The sequence below is a fragment of the Ictidomys tridecemlineatus genome, chromosome 12, assembly GCF_052094955.1.
Source record: "Ictidomys tridecemlineatus isolate mIctTri1 chromosome 12, mIctTri1.hap1, whole genome shotgun sequence".
In the NCBI taxonomy this organism is placed as follows: domain Eukaryota; kingdom Metazoa; phylum Chordata; class Mammalia; order Rodentia; family Sciuridae; genus Ictidomys; species Ictidomys tridecemlineatus.
In genome coordinates, this window is record NC_135488.1 from 82753768 (window position 1) to 82771400 (window position 17633).

Consider the following 17633-nt stretch of genomic DNA (forward strand, 5'->3'; position numbering starts at 1 on the left):
ATGTATTTTCTTACTGGAGGAAAATGCTGATCTAGGCAAGTCTGAGCTTTCTTGGAACTGGAGGATCCTGACATTATCATCTAATTCCCAGGAAAGCCTAACCATTTTTTTTTTTTCCATAAGATCATTTTTCCAAAAATCAGGAGCACTTGACCATTGGTGTGCTACTTAGAATGACCCCAACTGAACACTTTCCACTGAAGCCATGACAGAGCACTGGGATTTTCACAAAATTCATGAGGTTTTGCATCAAGCCACACAGGAGCAACAGGCCCGGAGCTGCGCTAAGCAAGCTTCTCAGGTGTAAAGATTTAAGATTAAAATATTTCTCTGTTTGCATTAATGCTAAACAGAGGCCAACAAAAACAAGGTTTGTAACATCAATTACTATCTTCCAGGCCTTCTAAATTGGCCCCGAATATGTATTACCGTGAGCTAGGAAAAAAATATTCAAAGGGATGAACAGGGGCCAAGATGTCAGTCCCGTCTCTGAATTTCTGGGTCATGGCTGTTTTAAATTAGATTCTCAATGCTGTTTCCATGAAACTGTTGGCTTAGCTCTGCAGTGGAAAAGCTATTTTTGTGCTCTGGACCACAGATATGAAGGCATATCCATAATTTTAATCATTTTGTTTTCATAATGCTCCTTCCCTCTGCTTAAGAACAGTCAAAGCTATCACTGTCATTACTATTTCTAAAAAGTCCCTTGCAAAAATTGACATGCTCTGAGTCATACACAGATGCCACAGGACCCAAATAATAATGATGGTTGTAATATAAGCACATTTTAGGTTTTGTGAAATTCTCAAGTAACACCTTCAGTATTTCTTCCTGTGGCTACCTTCTCTCTGTCAGCTCCCCATCACCTACGCTTGAATGACTCAGGAGGGTCTTCAAGCCCCTCCTGGGAAAATCTAGTCCCAAAAGTGTCACTCTAATATTGACACTTAACAGGCTCCCTCTGGGGTCTTTGTAATAAAAGTTTTCTTTCCTTAAAGGAGAAGAACACCAACAAATAAAGTGAAGAGATATTTCTGGTTAAGAGGGTCCTGGTTCTTAGGTAACCACATAGATATTCTATAGAAAGCTTCAGGAGTAGGCTGTATGGGCTACCAAGTGGCATACAAACACATTAAGAAATCTTACACAAAAGAAAAGTAAATTGATTACCAAGAAAATAGAAGATAATAGGGGGTGTGACCAAGGGCTCTCTCCAGAAGTATTCCCTATTAGACCTTCTAAAGCACAATCCTGGTTTTGAAAGAACCAGCAAGAGAAGGTACAAAATGGGAGGGGACTAACATTTGTGAACATTAATATATACCAAGCACTTGACCCATATATTTCCTGTCATCTCACTGAATTTCAGATCAACCTGTTGAGGTAGATTTTGTCATTACTGTCTTACAGAGAAGAAAACAGCCTTAGATATATTAAATAACTTGCCTAACGCATTGAAATCCATGCCTGCTTGATTCTAAAATCCATTTCTTTTCCATTATGACTTAAAGCTTATGTGAGGATCAGAGAAAACCAAGGACTAACCCTGGTTTGGTTTCCTTAAAGAACAGGGTTTGCTGGAAGGGTTGGTGGAAGATGTCTTTGTATAGATTATTTTAAACGTGACAAACAGGCTCCACTGATGTCAATCAATGTCCTCAGAGATGGTGTTGGCTGCAAGTAAAAAATCAATTGCTTAGTGTATGCTTCTCTTACCATGAGAGACACGATAATCATGCAGCCCAGCAGAGAAAGAAAAGCAGCTTCACACAGCACAGGAACACTGGCCTTTCCCTTCAGTATAGGTGTTGGGATGCTCACATCATACTCAGATGGTGTGCTGAAGTGAGATTGCCTTTTACAAACTTCTCTCTCTTTTTTTTTTTAATGGGGTTTTTTTTTAAGAGAGAGTGAGAGAGAGAAGGAGAGAGAGATAGAATTTTTAATATTTATTTTTTTTTTTAGTTTTTGGCGGACACAACATCTTTGTTGGTATGTGGTGCTGAGGATCGAACCCTGGCCGCACGCATGCCAGGCGAGCGCACTACCGTTTGAGCCACATCCCCAGCCCCTACAAACTTCTCTTGAAGGTCTTAATCTATTACAGAGACTCTAAAGGCCAACACTTGGAAAGCATCATGTTTGGGAAATTCAGATCTCATCTAGACAGAAAATATGTGGCCAGACAGACAGCAAGACACCACAGCAAGGGTGCCTGTGATACTGATGTCAGCACCAGTGTCAGGAGCAGCCTATTCATATATTCAAATCCTAATGTATATGTATTTACCTACTTGGATTCTACTTTACATATAACACAATAAACTTTAAAATTAGTAGTTAAAAACTTTATTCACAATGATGGATTGACAGAAGAATTACCCTTCCTAATTAATCCAAACACTTCAGAACACAGAACAAAAAAATATAATAATAAAAATATGTTCTAAAACCTTTATATAATTAGGTATCAGCAATGAAGAGGGAAGTCAAAGTTCGATCAATGAATGGGAGCTGAAGCCACAGTACTCATGGAAAAATCCAGAGACGTCAGAGGCCTGAATAGCGAGCACTGGGATTTTGATGACAATGCGTGCAATGGGGGAGTGCAGGTGATGGCCACCTCATAGTAGGAGCCCTCAGGGAAGCACCTGCACAATGCTGAGGGCCACAAAGGCTGCTTCATAAGTGAAACAGATCTAAAAGAACATCATTCACCCATGAGAGGAAGCAGCAAGAAAGCCTGTCATTTGCTTGGGCAAAGAGTGGAAAATGAGAGACCTATAAAATATGAAATCCAGGCTTGAACTGCATGCAAGAACAAGGTTTAAATGCATACTTCCAGATCACACAGGGGCTCCATGCCAAGAAATTCACAAAAAGGCTATTCTGGAGTGAGTAAAACACACAGGGCACCAGCTGAAGTAAATGTAAAATTACTTCATAAGAATATGCTAAACCCTCTGAGTGCAGAGGATTTCTTTGGAAAACAACTCCTGATGAGTACGTAAAACATAGGAGGAAATAAACCACCATTTAAAAAGGAGATAAATAATCTAAAGTATAAAATAAAGTATTGAAAAAAATTCAAATGTTTAGAAATGATAAGACAAAAAAAAAGATCATATTAGAAAAAGACAAATATGAAGTAACAAATAGAAATCCTAGAAATTAAAAAAAAACACTGATTTCTTTAAAACAATAGATGTGTTGAATAATAAACTAAGTGGAGATGAAGAAATATTAATAAATTGGAAATAAAACTAAAAAAAAAAAAAAACATTCAGAGTACACTGAGAGATAAAAAGATACACAATACTAAAGAGAATTTTCTTCAGGCCCGAGATAAGATGGGAAGGTTAAAGGTTTGCCTAATGGATTGCAAATGGAGAGATGAGAGAGCGTAATGGATATGAGATCAAGGGCTTGTAGCTTCTGACATTCAGTCCTACTCCTCTAGCACGTAGAAGCATTACTGACACATAGTGACTGCCCAACAATTATTTTAATTATATTTATTCTAAAAAAAATTTGTAGCAAAAACAACTGAGAAACCTCTAGAGAATAGACAGAAGTCTTCATCACAAAGGCACACAACTGAGTTCCAAGGAGGATATACAAAAACAGAACAACTTGGATATCAGAGAGAAAGACAGAATGTGAAAGGTAAAGCAAATCTGGAAATTCTCCAAGGAGAAAACAGATTCCCTAAGAAAGAGCGACGTGCTGAAAAGAGAGATTTCATTAGGAACGACTGAAACTAGAAGATAGTGGAATGATAGCTTCCGGAAGTCAAGAGAAAGCTACTTAGAATTTCATACCTTGCTAAATCATCTCTCAAGACTGACCTGCAACACAGACATTCTCAAAATAAAAGACTGACTATTACAAGACTGAGTATTAGAACCCCAGACCTTTACTGAAAAAATTTAGCAGTGAAGAAGAGGTAAGCAATGGTATGCAAGAAGCAATCCAGAGAAAGAAATCAGGAAAGTTAAACAAATGTTGGTTATAGGAAGAAAGGAAATAATGACCAACCTTTGTGGCAGTGGGTAGGGGGAAATTGGAAGAGTTTAGACAATGTGGAAGAGGGGCAGATCAAATTTAAAGTCATCTAAAATCACTGCATTATTTAGAAGAAAATAAAGAAATTGACTAGACCTTTTTAAATACACATGCTAGAAATGGGAGGATACTATTAAAAAATACAAATATACATCTTTCAAAAACAGTTGTCAGAAAAACAGAAATATGCAAAACTTGATCAATTCAAAAACAAAAGGAAAAGAAGAAAAAAAGAGCAAAAGTGGTAACACAAAAAAATAAGCCAGGCTCAGCGAAACCTGCCTATAATCCCAACAACTCAGGAGGCTAAGACAGGAGGATTGCAGGTTCAAAGCCAGCTTCAGCAATTTAGCAAGACTTTGCTTCAAAATAAAAAATAAGGGCTGAGGATATGGCTCAGTTGGTAGAGTGCTTGCCTCACATGCACAAGGTTCAATGCACTATGCTCTAGGTTCAATCCCCAGCACTGCCCAAAAATTTTTTTTTTAAATAAAAAGGTCTTGGGATGTGGCTCAGTGACTAAGCACCCTGGGTTTGGTTCCCAGCACCACAAAAAAAAAAAAAAAAAAAAAAAGGAAGAAAGAAAGAAACACGGCAGAAATAGAATATATACCTACATATATTATACACATGCATATCATATGTGCATAATATAAATATATATATTACCAAGAATGTAAAAATCTTAAATATATTATTTTAGGTTGAAATTTTAAAAATCAAGAAACATATAAATGATTTTTCTAATATACATATTTAAAGTAAACTCTTAAAGAAAAATTAATATAAAAAAATACTGGGGCTGGGGTTGTGGCTCTTTGGTAGAGCGCTTGCCTCACACATGAGAGGCACTAGGTTCAATCATCAGCTCCACATAAAATAAATAAATTAAGGTATTGTGTTCATCTACAACTAAAAAAATTTAAAAAAAATACTAACCAAGAGTAAGCAAGTATAGCAATATTAACACCAAGCAAAATAGAAATCAAACCAAAGCCATTAGTAGAAATAAAAGAGGACATTACATAGCAGAATGAAAAAGAAATTCAAAGACTGTACACACCTCTAATCCCAGGGACTCAGGAGGCTGAGGCAGGAGGATCACAAATTTAAGGTCAGCCTCAGCAATTTAATAAGACCTGGTCTCAAAAAAAAAAAAAAAAAAGCTGGAGATTTACCAAGGTGGTAGAGTGCCCCTGAGTTCAATCCCCAGTAAAGTTAAAGGAGGAGAAGAAAAAGAAGCAATTCACCAATCATGGATTTGCATAAACACTGATGGAATCAAAAGAAGAAATTAACAAATCTACAATGAGAGTGGGGGGTTTTAATATTTTCCAGAAACCTAGAGGAACTCAGAAAATAGGCATTAAAGCAAGAAAGACACGACAAATTTGACCTATCAAGAGTGATACAGAATTTTGTACCACCTAAGTAGGTAATATATTTTTCTTTTAATGCACATGCAGAATGTTTGGTAAACTCATGTAATTAGACATAAAGGAAGTCCTAACAACAACAAAAAAATACATACATATGTATATATATACACACATGTGTATGTATGTGTGTGTGTGTGTGTGTATATATATATATATATATATATATATATATATACACATGTGTGTGCGTGTGTATATATATATATACTATTATACAGACCATGCTGTTTTTTCATAATGTAACTAAATTAAAAATCACTAATAATTTAAACAAAGTAAAAATAAAATTTAAGTTGAAAAATGGAAAATTAAATAAATCTATAGGCTTAAAAAGAAGTATCAGAAGTAAAAAGAAATATTTAGAGCTAAGTGATAATGAAAGCATCACATATCTAAATGTATAATGTGGCTAAAGCAATACTTTGGTAAATTTATAGCTTTTAATTAATTTATTGAAAAACAAAAAATAAATAAGCTAGGCATCCACTCAAATAGCTAGAAATAGAAATAATATAGATAAAAAAATACAAATGAAAAACAAAAAATATGGATAAGAAACTGTTTATCTGAAAAAGCTAATTAAATAGACCTGTATGTTAATTAAGAAAAAAGAGCTGACACAACATATTATGATGAAAAGAACATAAGACACAACCAATACTTATAAAACCATAAAAGAAAATTATGAACAACTTTATGTTTATAAATTCAAGAACACATAAGTGGATCATCTTAATAAATAATCAAAACTGAATCAAAAATAGAAAAATTAAATTCATTAATAATCAATAATAATTAATGAAACTTGATACAAATACCCTGTATAAGTGGTTCAGATGATTTCACAATTAGTTTTAATGTTTTTTTGTTACCAGGGATTGAATCCAGGGGTGCTTAACCACTGAGCCACATTCTCAGACCTTTTTATATTTTATTTTGAGACAGGTTCTTACAGAGTTGTTCAGGACCTTGCTAAATTGCTAAGGCTGGCTTTGAAATCATGACATTCCTGCTTCAGCCTCCTGAACCACTGGGATTACAGGCATGAGCCACCATGACTGGCCCCTTAACAAACTTTTGTTTATTCATTTATTTATTTTTGGTACTAGGAACTGAACTCAGGAACACTTTACCACTGAACCACACCCCGAGACCTTTTTATATTTTCTTTTCAGATGGTCTCGCCTAGTTGCCAAGGCTGCTCTCAAACTTGCTATCTTCCAGCCTCAGGTTCAGGAGTAGCTGGGATTACAGGTATGGGCCACCACATGTAGCTCAACAAATTTCTAAAGAACAGATAGTCTTTATCTCTTAAAAAGAGTTTAAAATATATAGATATATAAATGAAAGAGGAAAAGCTATCCACTTACTTAATAGGATTAATATAGACTTAAAAAACAAAATGAGAACAAGAGAAAAAAGGAAACTTATAGAATAATTATTTAACTTGCGAACTTCCAAAAAAATTCTAAATAAAATGCTAGCATATTATACCCTATAAAATAAAAGATTGTACATCTGTACATGTATATATATCTATGCATATGCATGTTTTTAACTATATTTTAATATTTATTTTTAATTATACTCATTAATCACATTGTAATATTAAGAAAGAAAAACATACGATAAATTTATATAACTTACATGAAAGGCATTAAAACATTATATAAAATCAGTCATAATACAATTTTTAACTTAAGAAATGTTAAGAATAGACAGAAAGTTCTTAACTTAATAAATATCTACTAAAACCTAAGCAAAAGTTCATACTTAAAGGAGAAACTTTTAAGAGTACACAATAAAGACAAAATTTAAGGGTAATCTCCATCACTGTCACTACTGAACATTGTAGAAGTTCTACCCAAGGCAATAAGAAAGATACAGAAGCCATAAGTAATTGGATAGAAAAGACAAATTACTGCTGTTTTATGATTACTAAATTAAAAGTTCAAGAATATTTACATGCAGACTTTTAAAACTAATAGGAGAGGTCAGGATGATACTAGATAAAAGAATAAAATTTAAATTCAGGAATATTTCTATGGACCAGCGAATAACAAATTAGAAAATAAAACAAGAAAAAGAATATCATTTAAAGTATTGACAAAAATCTATAGAAATAATTATAGCAAAAGTTGTATTAGAGATTTATAGGAGTAATCACCAGTAGTCCTGAATGAAAAAGATGAGAAGATCCAGTATTATAAAGATGTCATTATAAATTGAGTGCAATTTCAATAAAAATCTCAACAGAATTATGAATGTGTGTGCAAGTAGACAGACTAACATTTATATAAACTCGTAAAACTCAAAAGAAATTTTTAAAAATATGAATGTAATCATAAGCAATTATTTTGTGCTTCCTTACATGATAGGGACTATTCTAACATTTTTCATGCATTATCTCCTTAATTACTCTTGGAGTGTTTACCATTATTATTTGTATTTTATAGCTGGTAAGACTGAGAAAAGTTAAGTAATTTGCTCAAGGTTAGTCAGCTAGAAAATCACAAATGCTCATGGAGCTCGGGGTAGGATTACATTTTCAGAAATCCACACCTACATATGTATAGAACATTTTTGAGAAAACCCTAAAATCTAGGGAGAAGACAGGTTACATTACAATGAAATGACAATAATCTGTGATCAGACTAGTAGCAATATATTCAAGAAGACAATGGTGAAATATCTTCCAAGGACTCAGGGAAAATAATTTTGTCTAGAACACTACACAGAGACAAACTCTCATTTATAAGAGCAAAATAAATAAATAAAAACACGTTCAGGAATATGAATATTTTACAACATGCCAAATACCAAATTTTTTTATTAAAAAAAAAAAAGCTTCTAAATTTACATTGGCATGAAGAAAAATGAACCCAGAAGGAAGGAGTAGGGTGTCAAAAGTAGCAGCCACATAAGTGCCATGAAGAAACACAAACATGGCAGAAACAGGTCTTTCTCCCCCTCACACTAGCCAACACCTCGAAGAACAACAAAGGCCCATATTGGCAGAGCTCTGAAGGCAGAATTTGCCTAATCTACTTTAAATCTTGCCTTGTACTGGAACTATTCCAGAATCCCATAGGGTGCCTAGAACTCCTGTCTAGCTGGAAAGTCTCCATAGAATTCTGAATACTTCTCACATGCAGAACTGGTTCCCAAGGAAAGGTGAGCTGCCTTTGACTAAGTCTGGAGCAATTTTCAAAGAACGAAAGAAAAATAACAGTGGGAGGTGAGAGAGGTGGAAAGCAGGAACATTTTGCAAATAATCAAAATATTAGTTCTTATTAAAGCATGAAATATTTTTCCTTCCCTTTTCTATCTACTTTTTCCTTATAGTTAAAATAATAATAATAATTATTATTATTATTATATCACATATAATAATATGTGATATAATATTTCAGGGAGAAAGTAGACAGTAGAAATTGAGATACACAGACTTTTACCACTGATCTGAATTCAAGATTCAATTCCAGAATTAGTAGCTATGCAGTTTTGGGCAATTTACCCCTCTGATCCTAGTTTCTGAATCTCTATAATAAAATAATAGCAGTACTTACCCTAAAGAGTTTTAAAATGACATACTATGGTGTCAGTGCTTAATGCTCAATAAATATTAACTAGTATTGTCATAAAAAAATTGAGAAACATAGCCAAGCACACACACACAAAAATCAAAAGTACCTGTAATCCCACCATCCATACATAGTAATGCATATAATTCCAATTTTTTTATATATTTTCAAAAAGAGATATTATAGTGCTTTCTAATCCATAGCTAGCTCTATAAATTCACTCCCATATTCTAAGCATGTCTTATACAGTTCAGTATTTTTGTACAACATGATGTTTAAAAGTCATATGGTATTCCTTTGGGTTGTTTTATTTCTTAAGGACCCCTACCCTCCTTCCTCTCTGCAGGTACCATACTTGAAGTATGTGCAACTCATCTGACCCGGCCAGATAGGGGCTGCTTGCCTTCTATTAGCTAACCATCCAAACCACTTACTCCTTAGGTCAGGGACCCTTTGTAGCCTTCATCACATCCCAGCATCCACAGCAGTCTATCGTGAGGTTGCTAAGCCACCTCTGTAATGCCAAACCACCCAGTTTAACAAGATTCCATGAGAGGAGCAAAAGCTGAACAAGGCAGAAAGACAGTTTTTCTCCATATAGTATCAGGTATTAAATACAGGATTAGAAATTCTCAGAGGGAAATTAAAAAAAAAAATGTCAGGAAGAGGAAGAGACTGAAGATTCTTATCTGAGTACATTGTTTTTCTAAGCAACAGGGCCAAACAAGTTTAAACCTGAAGGGCATTTTTTTGAATGGAGTCACAATGCTTCCTTATCAATAAAGCTTAGAAATCACAAGTAAAACCTTACAGTTTCACAGAATGGAGAACTGTCAAATTGATCAGTGGAGATAAGTAAATTATATTCTGTTTTAAATGTTATTTTACTTTCAATGAAAAAATTTTTTAAAATTTTTACTTCTAAATGGTTCAATGCCTTGACCTGTTTTCACAGGTCAATGTTGTTCACAATCTGATCTACATTTGTTACAATCACATTTATTGTTTGTACAGAAAGGGGAATGGCTAAAGTTCTTGACAAGTGTGTTCTCCTTACAAACAATAAAATTTCAACATCACTCCCTGCATTCCTGTTCACACAGTGAGCAAAGCTTTTTCTTCCAGGTCATTTGGAAGTAAACCAGCCTCCCGCTGCTTCCCCTACTCTGATTCTGAGTGAGTGAACAGAGGTTTGCAATATAATCCAAATCAATCCCTAAAAAGAATATCCCAGATTCTAAACTCCATTTTCCCAGACCCATGCGAGAACTAGCAAGCTTCCTCTAAGCACCCAGAGAACCTAGCTTGTCATGGAAACACTGATTCAACCATAATAAGAACCAGCATAAAAACCACAATGAACTAAACATGTCTTCCAGCCAATCAGACTGTAGTTGAAGCCACAGCCTGGGCATTTAATAAATGAGGTTTTTTGTTTGTTTGTTTGTTTTTTCTTTGTGGTCCTGCTCATTTTAGCCTCTTCCATAGCCTTGTTTGTGCAACTTCTATTTAGAGAAGGGAGTGGAAAGATGCGGGCTAGCAAGGCAGAGACCTGCAGATGGGCAAGGCCAAGCTGGAATGCTAACAAACGCTGCTCAGCCCGGCCCTGGCCTGCCCTGCCCTGCCCTGCCCATCAAGCAAATTAAAACTTGTAGCCTAGAGGCAGCTTTAATAGCTTGTTTGGGGTAGTCTAAAAACAAGCTACACTTGCTTCTTTCTCCTACCAAAACAGTTGAGTGTGGACCAAAGTCTGCTTTCAAGAGGCAAGGTTCTGCACCATATTTTTAGCAGGCAATCTCTTCTTCTCTTCTTTTTATCATTCTTCGTGTTTCTTTTCTTTCAGGCTTAGAAAGACGAATTATATGAAGTGTTTGTTATTATCATTGGAAGAAAGCAGAGTCAGTGGAGAGGTTGAAAAAGAAGATGCCAAACCAACAGAAATAGTAAAATCCTAAGGAGGAATAGATTTCAACTACCCTTACCCCTCAAAAGTTCAAATCTCAAATTCCAGAGAATGTTATTCCTGCAGGAAACATTTGGACAAGTGTGGCAGTGCTTGCGGCTGTGTCCCCTTGGCCTGGCTCCTCGCTTTGGGGGAACAGGATAGGCTGAAGACTTCAGCAGGGGTCTAAGTCTGGGGGCCACGGGCCTCCCAGGAAAAGGATAGGAGACAGTAGTGCAAAGAACAGGGGCCAGAAAGAAAGTGAAGGGTCCTGGACAGACGAGATCCACAGCCCCCAAGGAGGACTGAAGGGCAGGGCCACTGTCCTCTGTCTGGGAGACCCGGGATCCCCGCGCGCGCGCGTGTAGAGCCCCCGGCCCCGCTCGGGGAAATGAATCTAGATGCTTTTTGGTGCTGTTGGAGTTTGCTTTCTTTAGAGTCGGACCCAGAGTACAGGTGAGGAGGGGAAGCCCCGTCGCGGCCCACCCCCTGGCCCGCCCGGGGTGCCTACGGGGCAGCGAGTGCAGGTTGAAGGAAGACGGGGACGCAGCACGTCGGGGCGCCGAGCGAGCCCAGGAGTTGCCCGAGTCCCGGGATCCCGCCCACAAACTTTCCTAGAGAACTGAGAGTGGCCCCACCCTGGAGAGGGGGCTCCCAAAACTTCCCCGTCTGTTCCCCGGGGCTGGTCACTCACGCGCAGCGTAGCTGGGGCTCCGACTCTAGCCGCCGCCATCCACACTGGGAGGGGTGGGGGAGGGGAGGGGCGGGTCCGGAGCCCGCGGAGTGGCAGGGAGGGGAGGGGCTCCCGTCCCCGCCCCTCTCCTCCAGCCCCGGCTTGATCCCCTTTCTCTTCTTTTCTTTCCCGCCTTGGATCGATCCCCTGAAGTTTTTCCTAGTGTCCGATTCCCCAATTTGCCTTCCTGCGTGTGTCTTCAGTCTCTGAATCTCTAGACCCCAAAAGGAGGAGAGAGCGCTCACTCCTGAAAAAGTGGGTGGTGGTGGTGGTGGAGAGGGGTAAAGGTGAAAGTCTCTGCTGAGGGCCTCTTTTCCCTTCAGGTGGAACCCACCGTGTTAGCAGGGTACGACGAAAGGTAAAGGTAGAACCCCGCCTTCCTGGGAGCTGTCAACCCTTGGCAGGATGGCCGGAGACAGTTGAGTGACAGGCCAAGCTGTGTGGCTGCAGCCGGAGATCAGTATCTATCTATACCTCGGTGTGCCGCCTTTGGAGTGCAGAAGCCAGGAGAAAAGGAAGTCGTCCTCCCAAGAGAGGTTTTAGAGTTGGTTCTAGACCTTGCTCCGTTGCCCGCCTACAGGTGACTCAGAACTAGTCTCAGCCTCCTCCTCAAGTGGGCTGCCTCCTTGGAAGAGAGTCAGAATGAAAGGAGGAGCCCCTCTTCCCAACACACCCGGCCCCTTTTCCTGGAAGGGAGACTTGAGCTGCGTTAAACAGGCTCCGAGGGGCCAGAAAACAGAATTCCAGAGCCTAGGGCATGGTCCTTTGAGGGCTGGCAAGATTGGAAGGTTTAAAGTGGGGAATGTTCGGATGGGAAAGTGGAGCTGGGCATTGAAGCAGAAAACAGGAACTCCATGAAAATGTTTAAGCAAAACAGTATTTTGATCCATATAGTATCCTATTCACTTTTGATTTCCCAGAACCTGGCATATAGTAGGTACCCAGTAAAATCTTCATAGATTCAAAATGGCAATTGAGAAATAGTTTAACAGTCTGCAAGATGAACTGCCTGGAAAGAGGGGAATTGCACCTCAGGAGAGGAGTCAGGAGGAGCTGATGAACAGCTCAAATCAAGTGCTACTTGGATGGTGGAAAGGAAGTGTGTGTGGGGGGCGGATTCTGGCAGATTCTCACAGAACATTTCCCTGACTTTCTATAGCAGTGTGATTCTTTATCTTGCAGGTCTAGGCTTGTTTTTTTTTTCACCTTCCAATGTCCATGAAATGGAAAAGATTTAAGTACCCTGTTCAAAAACCAACCAGTGTTGAGAACCCCTGTTCAGGGCTATGAGGGAGGAAACTGACATTCAGAGAGGCCAAGGAAGCCTGAAGTCACACTGCTGGGACCTATTTAGGATACCTTTATTCTCAGATAAGATGTCTAATTATTTATACTTAAGACACTCAAGCAAACAGGAAAAAGGCCTCATGCCCTCCTCACCTCCCCATTTCCTCCAGCTACCTTCCCAGTGATGCTCAAGAGTTGAGGAAGGGCAAGTGAGAGCCTGTAGAATAGGAAGTCAACTGACTGGGATCTCTTCAGAGATCTTCACTAAAACCAGACAGCACTAGTCCCAGTCAGACGCCTGGGAAGGAGCTGAGAGAAGTGGAGAGAGAAAGAAGAGCTGGGGATGTGGGAGTTGGAGGAAGAGAAGAAAAAGAGAAGTGACAACTCTTTGATGTTTGTGTGACTTGACCTCCCGCCAAAATTGGACCTCTTATCCTGTGTCTAGCCCACCCTTTACCATAGGGCCTCCCAGGGAGGCCAGCCCATCTCAGAAAACGCTGCAGCTAACTGGAAAGAGGATTCATACAGAAAACTCACTGGAAAAATAGTAATTATCACTGTACTTCAATAGAGTTCTGAACACATCTTTTGAATTGTCATCTTTGAAATAAGCAGGATAGTCTTGATTAGTACGTAGCCAGCCTGAGGAAAGAAATCTCTTTTGGAAACGTTGACACCTCTGCAAAGCAAACAGGCCCATAATTTTCTACAGCATAAGCACAGTTGGTTGAAAACCATTTTATCTTTGCAAAGGATAGGCCTTCCCCTTCTTTGTGATTCAGCATTGCCACTTTCACGAATGCAGATTTATTTCTTGTACTCCAACACATATTTCCAGAGGATTCTTTCTGGCAATGTCCTTTTGTATCAAAATCTGGTGGTAAACAGCTTAGCCTGGCCTTAATAGCTAAGCCATCACAGTCATTCATCCCCAGCTGTGACCTCATTTTACTCCAGTTCTTTCCTTGCTTTACAATAAGTAGACTCTCAGACTGTGTCATTTTCCTTTTTGCTAACATGTTTCCCTTACCCCACAGCCTTTTTATGGAAACATTTAGGATTTCTACAGTTTAACAACAGGTCTCTATGTGTCTATAGATAGGGCCTAGTAGATTAACTTGGAATTCCTCAAAACTCAAGTCAGCCAGAGCTGTCAGGATCAATTAATATAACTTCAGGAGGAAAAACTGGCTTAATCCCAAATGATTGATGAGAACATTCCTCTATAAAACCTTTTCAATAGTAAGCCTCTATTTAAATGATAACACTCATTCAAGATAAAGTAAGGGCTCTTTGGAAAACCACATTCAAAAAGTTGTTAGTGGATAGCTTCAATAACAGTTCAAATGAAACAGGAGGAAAAAAAAAAAACACCCTGCCATTTTAGATGCATGATGCATTCAGACCTGATGTTTGAAGAACTAGCTACTGCTAAATGACTTTTTCTATGAGGAAATTCTAATACCCATTGGATGGAAATTTCCAGAGATAAATGCCCATGTCTTCAATGAGAGTGTCGATTGAAATCAATGCTGTTTAGGCCAGTAGTCACCATTCTGAACTTCTTGAGATTGCCTGTCCTTTATCCTGCAGATGGGACACCCTTAGGTATGGCTTGAGCTACACTGACCTTGGCTACAGTTGTTGATCCAATCCTTGATCCAATCCTTACAATGTATCCAGTTAGCATTTACTGAACACTTCCTGTAAACATGACATTCTGCTAGGCACCAATGGAAGCAAGTAAAAGATACCTGCCTCACAGCATCTGAAGCTGTTTAGAGAGAGGACATACATAAAGTAACTAAATGAGACTGGTTGACAGTTTAACACAACTGAGGAGTATCCTAAAGAAACACAGGAAAGCTGGGAGAATATCCTTCAGTATCTGTGCAGGATGTAATTGAATGACATTTTGTTCTTTGTTAACTGAACTTTACTGTTTCTATTTTTGGGCCCAGAAGATGTCACCATGGGGCTATTCCACTCCTCCCTTGTGTTTAAAGAGAAAAGTGTGGTTGAGTTCAGGGATATTAAAGGCGGGGGGGGGGGGGGGGGGGGAGGACTCAAGGTTCTAAGAGGAGAGGTACTTTTTTGAGGCCTCTATTGCTGCAAACAAAAGTCCCCAGCATGTTTCCATCTATGACTGAATTTTTCTAATCCTCTCCTTAGGAAAAGTTATTCTAACACTCTCTAACCCTTTCTTTCAAAGACTTGGAAGAGCTATAATGGGTTTTCCTGCTTGAATACTTTGATTGCCAGTTAATTTCCTAATTTAGATCTAATTACTAAACTGCTTAAAAATTTAAGGCAAAGAGGCAACCACTTACTGACAAGCTTTCCATTTATCACCATGGTATCTGAGGACATGGCTCTTAGCCGAGAACAGAAACTTCCTCTTCAAACATAGAACAAACTATTCCTTGTCAGTGTGGCTCCCACAGATGTTTTCTTAGCCATCATCAACCAACTATGTTGCTATCTTCACATGTTAAAGTTAAGCAGTTTGAAGTCTTAAGACATGGGAGTAATTTCTAGGGTTAATGCTGCATAAAACAAAACTATAAATTGCACATATTTTCTGTCTGAGGATTTTTACTATGAAGGCTTTAATTCATTCATTTTGTTCCAACTCATTTGGTGACTTGGCTAATTGCTTCATCATTTTAAGTTTTTGCTTTTTTTCCCACACTTTTGTTTGCAAGCGGAATGGCTGAGTTTGGGGTTTGTTTGTTTAATGGATAATGAACTTGAAAGTGGTCATGTTGTTAAAAAGTATCTGTTAGCTTAACTGATAGTTTCTTACCAAATGGCTGAGTTTGGGGTTTATTTGTTTAATGGATAATGAACTTGAAAGTGGTCATGTTGTTAAAAAGTATCTGTTAGCTTAACTGATAGTTTCTTACCAAAAGCAATGAAGAATCCAATTTTATCAACTTTGAAAACTGAGTAGTAGTGCATGTAACAAGTTAATGGAGAGGGAGTTTGAAAAATGCGATACAGTGCTATTTATTGGTTTCTTAAAGCTGTGCTTGAAGGCTCTTTTCCATGCTTTCTAGGAATAGTGTAGATCACCATGTGGACCAGTGCCCCCTGGAGTTGTGCAGACAGTTAAAATGCTTTTCCCTCTTCTCATTTGGTATTTCTTCTCACATAATCCTAATTTGACTAAATACATATTTTATACAGCCATGAACTAACTAACTAAATGAGAGTTGTGTACTTGATACTTCTAATTTTCCAAATTTCCAACAATAACTAGGTAACATATAATCAAGAAAAAGTAGGAAATGTCATTTTAATATGTTCTAAAAATCCCATCTTCTCCAATAAGCAAGGCATGATTAATTAGTCCTCTTTTGGTCTTGGCTTTCACTCTGCATGGACTTCAAGTCCCTACTCTGTGCCTAGACTGAGAATTTCCTCTCATTTTTTCACTTTCCATGCCACATGAGGCCTGGACAGGAGAGGTAAGCTACAAAGGTAAGTTTGATAGGTGGACTGCAAAGGTAAGTAGGGGGGAAGGGCAGTTACTGGAAGGGCTCCTGGAGCTGAGTGAGGGTTGTTTTAAAGGTGAAAAAGACACTCAATACCCAGGATGTTGAAGAAGGGAGGTCCTGGGACAACAGCAGTGCTGCTACCAGAGATCAACTAATACAGCCTGGAGCAGGTTTCGGGTGCTGGGAGAAAGTTTTTGTTTTTTTGAGATGGGGTGTCACTATGTTGCCCAGGCTGGTTTTGAACTCCTGGGCTCATTTTAAACTAATCTCCTGCCTCCACCTCCTGAGTAGCTGGACTACAGGCACACACCATGGCACCAGGCTTGAGAGTTCTTGAAGATGAAGTTGGCTGAACACTCAATTGATTTGACCACATTGAGAGCAGAGTTATCATATCTGGGAGAAAACTTAGGAATAAATTAGTGATGAGAATCATAAAAAACATAGTTAATAATTTTAGAGTTGTACAGAAAAGGAAAAGTATCATAGGCTGTTATATTACTCAGCTACCACTAGCATTTGAGTAGTCACAATGAAGCATATACCAAATATCAACCTAGACAAATGTTGATATACCAATTTAAAGAGAAAGTATTTATGTGAATGTGAAGGCTGGGGACAGGAAGTGGATAAAGCAGACAAATCTTCATCTTACACCTGCAGAGTCAATTAGAGATGCCTAAGAGGAAAGCAAAAGTAACATGCTTTTTGGAAATAGAGATACCAAGACAGTGAGCAGCAGTGGTTTTCTCAGGTGTTGTGGTTTGGATGTGGAATGTCCCCCAAAGGCTCTGCATTGATGGTTTGGTCCTGGGAGCAGCAAAGTTTACAAGTGGGGCTGTTGGAAAGTGATTGGATCTTGAGGACTCCAACCTCATAGGTGGATGGATCCAATAAAAGATTCATAATTTGATGGCATTAGGGGAGGTGGTGGAAACTTTTAGAAGGTGGGGCCTAGCTGGAAGAAGCAGGTAACTGGAGGCATGGCTTGGAAGGATATATGTTGTCCCCAGCCCTTTCCTTGTTCTCTAAGAAGCTTTTCTCCCCCATGCCCTTCTGCCATGATTCATCTGCCCTACCAAA

At 38.5% G+C, this 17633-nt stretch overlaps 1 protein-coding gene across 3 annotated transcripts in view; it reads right to left on the reverse strand.

The window, feature by feature from the left end:
- Ston1 (stonin 1) overlaps positions 1-12116 on the reverse strand; it is a 56112-nt gene extending 43996 nt beyond the window's left edge. Inside the window, exon 1 of one of the 3 annotated variants that reach the window (XM_078029239.1) lies at positions 12098-12116. The gene's annotated coding sequence lies outside the window, so the exon portion shown is untranslated. Of the gene's footprint in view, positions 1-11724; positions 12052-12097 lie in introns of those variants that run through there. The other 2 variants (XM_021725823.3, XM_021725825.3) reach the window with 2 other exon arrangements.
- Positions 12117-17633: the final 5517 nt, after the last annotated feature.